The sequence below is a fragment of the Fukomys damarensis genome, unplaced genomic scaffold, assembly GCF_012274545.1.
Source record: "Fukomys damarensis isolate Sample0158 unplaced genomic scaffold, DMR_v1.0_HiC HiC_scaffold_20, whole genome shotgun sequence".
NCBI lineage: Eukaryota > Metazoa > Chordata > Mammalia > Rodentia > Bathyergidae > Fukomys > Fukomys damarensis.
This window is the reverse complement of record NW_022900932.1, coordinates 21,905,548-21,910,914: the sequence shown is the minus strand read 5'-3', so window position 1 is coordinate 21,910,914 and position 5,367 is coordinate 21,905,548. Positions and strand designations below refer to the sequence as shown.

General features: G+C 43.5%; 1 protein-coding gene across 1 annotated transcript in view; it reads left to right on the top strand.

Annotated features, from left to right (window-relative positions):
• Positions 1–5,367, top strand: part of Mypn (myopalladin) — an 85,717-nt gene that overhangs the window by 49,030 nt on the left and 31,320 nt on the right. The gene's annotated exons all lie outside the window — the stretch shown is intronic.

Below are 5,367 nucleotides of genomic sequence, written 5' to 3'. Positions count from 1 at the left end.
CCTGTCTCAAAAAAAAAAAAAAAAAAAAAATGATGGCATTGAGGGCCGGGGATTTAGCTTAGTGGTAATGGTGCCTGTCTCACAAGCACAGGTCACAAGTTTGATCCCCAGTACTAAAACTAATGGAGTTGAAAGAGGCAATTTCTTGAGAAAATGCACATTAAGTGCATTGGGAAAGCACATCCTCATGTCATTATAGTGTACGCTAACTACTGTCCTGTCATTAATACTCTGATTCCGAGCGGAGTTGCCCCTGAACTAATGCACAGACATTTGTCTAATGATAGAGTCTTCAGATAAAGCATTGCATCCTCTTCTTAGAAAGCCTTTTTCTGTGTCTAATAATCCTTCATTTCACCCCAGCATTTCCCATTTGTGTTTCAACTTGAGAGCCGATGCTCATCGTGGAAAACTAGTTAGTATTTCTCAGATAATCTGTGTGCTGCCAGCTACACAGCGGTAGCCATCATAGGCCCTGTATAAATGTAATGGGATGAAAGAAGTCGTCGTCTTCTGACTAGAAATTAACCCAGGCTCCTACTGTAGTTGTGGCCCAAGCTCTCTAAAGAACCTGTCAGGGCCCTGTTGCAACATTTAATGCTGATTCATAGCAAAGCAAATGTGATGCATAATACTATGTTGTTTCATCCACCCGCCAAAATGATAGAAATTACGTCTAAGATTCCATGGACCTTCAAATGTCAATGAGAAAATCTATAACAACAGTGTTTGCTCTCTGTCTTGCTCAGTGCTGACCAGGAGATGTCACTGGGCACAGTTGGCCTTGTTCAGTCTTGTTACAGAACTGGGCAGGTTTTACCTACCATGCGGTATGCCAGTCACTGAAATGGTGAGTTGTTCACCGGGCAAGAGGTCAAGTCTCAAATCCATCTACCCAGGGATGGACTTTAGGGATATTTATGGGCTGAAGTGTGGGAAAGGAGACTGACCTTCCTTAGCTGTTACCTTCAGGACCAGGGCTTCAGAGCCGTTATCTACAGTCTACTAAAAGCTAGTACCTAGGGCCAGGGATTTAGCTCAGCAGTGTCACCACCTGCCTCGCAAGCACAAGGTCCTGAGTTCAATCCCAGGTACCAAAGAGAGAGAGGAAAAAAAAAAGCTAGTTCCTGGAAGAAGGTCAAGTCTAGAGGGTTTATTTGGAAAAAAGAGAGGGTATTTTATTCAGGTTTTCCTCCAATTTCATTTGTATCTTTTCACCATATAAGGCAAAATTCTTGGTGTAAAATCCAATGTCATGAAACATCCCTCTAAGACTTATCCAGAAATGTCCTCAGACCCCTTATAGTCTGCCAGTCACAGGAAACAGGAATCTACTTAAACTAAAAAGTGGTGAAGAGATTCTCACAGGGATAAATGGGGTGTGATCAAAATATACAGAGAATGTTTAAATTTTTTAACGTAGTGCAGTAAAAGACGCATTGCCACAAAGCCCCTCAAAGTAGCCCCCTTCACTTCGTGAGCATCTTTTTGAGGTATAATTAAAGTTACGGTGAGTACAGCTGCCAAGTGCCATCCAAGGGAAAAGAAGGCTGATAAAAGCATGGTAGTGTCTCCTCCTCTACCTTATTCACAGAATCTAGCACCTTGTGACTTCTGCCTCTGCCCCGACTCCGGGCCATAAAAGGTAAACGTTTTGAACTGCTTAAGGACACCAAAGAGTCATGACGGTGCAACTAAAGACTCTCACAAAAAAGCACTTCCAGAACTGCTCAGACAGGGGCGAGAACAATGGATACAGGCGCGAAGCAAGGGGGATTAATAGCAATGTGACTTTTACTGTAATAAATTTTTTAAATTTAAACACATTTTTCAATTATACCTTGTAGGCAGGAATGGACAATAAAATGCAGCCAAGCCCCCCAGGAGAATGGGCGTGTTGGGGACTAGGCTTCCTGGGCCGTCACTCGGGGATCACATGGTCCTCCCAGCCTCTGTCCACATGGCTGGCTCATTGTCTGCCTGTCTGAACGGCTCATTTCTCTTTCCACATCCGCTGCACCTTCTCCCTTTGCTGGCACGTCCGTCAGTCCAGCTGTGCTCCATCATGGCCATGTCCTCCCTGCTATGTCACGATCTGGGTCAAACACCACTGCTAACTCAGTTGATTCCCAATCCCAGTAGCTATATCCTGCTCCGGTGACCACCCCACCGATCAGCTGTGCAGAGGATTTGTGTTTGGAAGGAAAAGGAGGGGCATGGCTCGCATCAGAAGCTCTCAGAGAAGGGAGTCGTTGGGGATAAGTAACCCCAAACAAGCTGTCAGGGGGACTACCTTCTTTGTGTTAGGGGCTATTAGGTATGTCAGTTAGGATTGAGTTTCATAATCCAGGAAACCTAAATTGACAGGCGTTAAATTCAGGGATTTATCTTCTCTCATATAAAGGAAGTAGATAGCGTCTGGAGCTGTCCTATCCTAATTATGAATGCAGCCTCCTAGCTTTCTGCTTTGTGCCAACTCAGGCTTCTTCTTCTTCAGGACGCTCGCGGTCCAACACGCTGATGGTGGTCTAGTTATCTCATGTTCATTTCAAACAGCTGGAGGGGAAAACGGGCAGAAATCACACTCTGGAAGTCAGAAGCCTTCTCAGAGGTCTCATCCAAAATCTCCTTGTATCTTATTGGCCAGAATTTGGCCACGTGGTACACTAATTGCAAAGGAGGCTGGGGATTGTTGTCTTTGGCTGCACATATTACTACTATGCATAAATCAGGTTCTTTACAAAGGGGAGAATTAAATAGTAAAACTGCCATATGAGAATTCCAGTTAATAAAAAATTCTTTCTGCTCTTATGTAGTGGTTCCCTCAAAAAAGCCAGCCCTCAGCACTGTATACTTCCTTAGTATTCTTTGCCTTTCTTCAGTATTCTCTTTATTTATGTGTGTATATGTTTAATTTGGATAGGTACAAATATACACACTTATGCACACTTTGTGAGCCTCCAGGCCTACAACTTTTCTTACTAATTTTTGTTTGGTTTTTTTTTTTGTTGTTGTTGTTTTTGAGACAGGGTCTCCCTATATATTTGAGACTGACCTGGAACTCACTATGTAGTTCAGGCTGGTCTCGAACTCACAGCAATCCTCCTGCCTCAGCCTCCAGAGTGCTGGGATTACAGGCATGCGCCACCACACCCAGCTCTTACTAATTTTTAACTGACATACAGTAATTTATATATATATGGTACTGTATATAATTTTGATGCATGAATATAATGTGTAATGCTGTAGTGGGGAAATTATCATATCCATCATCGAACATTTATCGTTTGTGTCGGGACTTCTCTTACTAGTTATAACGTCACTGGTTTAACCTCACAGGTTTTGCATTAAAATACACACTTGTCCTTCTCAATGATAGCTTTTTTTTTTTTTGCTTATCCCTTTGATTTGCCATTCATATGGAAAATAGAGATAATGTAGATCTCAAAAATGGCTACAGAAGGAGGAGCTGTCATTTTCAAACAGTGTAGCCTACATAATTCTGACTCTGAAATTTTTAGCTTGAATACCAGGCTATTTAAAGCATAAATAGAGCATTTCACTCTAAAGTGAAATGTGGAGCTTTAAAAAATATGTATGTTCTCCACCTGAAATGAATCAGAATCTCTTCCCAGATTTCCTCAATGTGCAGCCAGTTTGGAACCACTGGTCTAGAATTAGAGAAATAAAAGAAATAACCTGAGCAGCCACCTTTCCCATCACTCACCCCGCTACCCTAGGGAAGGGAAAAACAATAATTAACATTTAAAAGTGAGTAAAATGTCAGACAAAAATCAGAACATGCCAGAGAGCCTCTGCTTGGAGTGTTGTTTCAGAGCAGTAGCCCTGAGACATGGGCGCAGGTAAGGTCTTCCGGGACCTTGGTTTGTGGAATGGCTGCATAGTCTCAGGCCCTGCCTGGACCTAATAATCACAGACTGCAGAGTGTGATGGACCAGGGAGTCTATTTTATCTGGCCCTACAGGAGATTCTGAGCCTGGCTTTAAGTTAAGAACAGCTGGGCTTTAAGTTAAGAACAACTGACTGCTTGTTTGCTTGCCTGTTTGATTGTGACAAAGTCTCACTGTGTAGCCCAGACTGTCCTCAAACTCAAGGCAATCCTCCTGCCTCAGCCTCCTGAACACTGGGATCACAGGTGTGCTCAACCACAGATAACCTGCATTTTAAAAGTTAATGGGCTGGGGATTTAGCTCAGTGCAAGCACAAAGACCCAGTTTCAATCCCCAGTCCCCCCACCCCCCAATGACCTGACAGTGCCTGCATCCCTTCGCAGGCTAATATACTCTTTGGTAATTTTTCTGGTGATTAAGCAGAGCCCAAATCAGCAAGATCTGTTTTCTGTTGTAGTCTCCAGATGAAACTGTCACGTGCAGCCTCCAGGGGGACTGTAACGTGCAGCCAGCACAATGAGCACTGTTAAAAGCACAGCACAATGGATCCCTCAAGGAAGGGGAGGGAAGGGCTGAAAAGAAGAATTAAGAGGCCAGGGATGTAGCTAGTGGCACAGTACCTGCCTGGCAAGCATAAGCTCCTGAGTTCCATCCCTGGTTCAAAAAGAGAGAGAAAGAGAGAGAGAGAGAGAGAGAGAGAGAGAGAGAGAGAGAGAGAGAGAGAAAGAGAGAGAGAGAGAGAGAGAGAGAGAGAGAGAGAGAGAGAAATGAAAGGAGGGAGGGAGAGAGAGAGGGAGAGAAGGAAAGAAAAAGAAAGAAAGGAAGGCAGGAGGGAAGAAAGAAAGAAAAAGATGTGTTGGGCACACACACCAACTCCACACAGGGAACGTTATGCTCATTATGTACTGCAAACACGGGCCAGTAGAAATTACACACACACACACACACACACACACACACACACACACACACACGGCGGATCGCAGGACTGGTTATCCTAACCAGCAAGTGCTGGGAAATGTTTAACAACTAACAGGGGCAAGAAAGCCCCCAAACGTCAGCATTTGCCAATTTCCTCCCATCACAGCAGAGTTGGGGCCACTGGGAGGTCGCTGAATGGGTCACTGTGACACGGTACACATGAGGGAGGGAGAGCCTGCTCCACCACACAATGGCTGAAATGCTTGCCAAAACTGCTTTTAAAAAAACTATTCCATGGGGCCAGGGATTTAGCTCAGTGGTTCTGGCACCTGTCTCACAAGCACAAGGACCCGTGTTCATTCTCTGGTACAAAAAACAAAACAAAAACAAAAACAAAACTATTCCATATCCCCTGTAATTTTTACAATTGTCTCACATTTTATCTCAAAAATTCAAAATCCCTAATAAATTCCTTTGTATTCTTTGTAATTCTGAAACTAATTATCCTTTTTTTTTTTTTTTTTTTTTTTTTTTT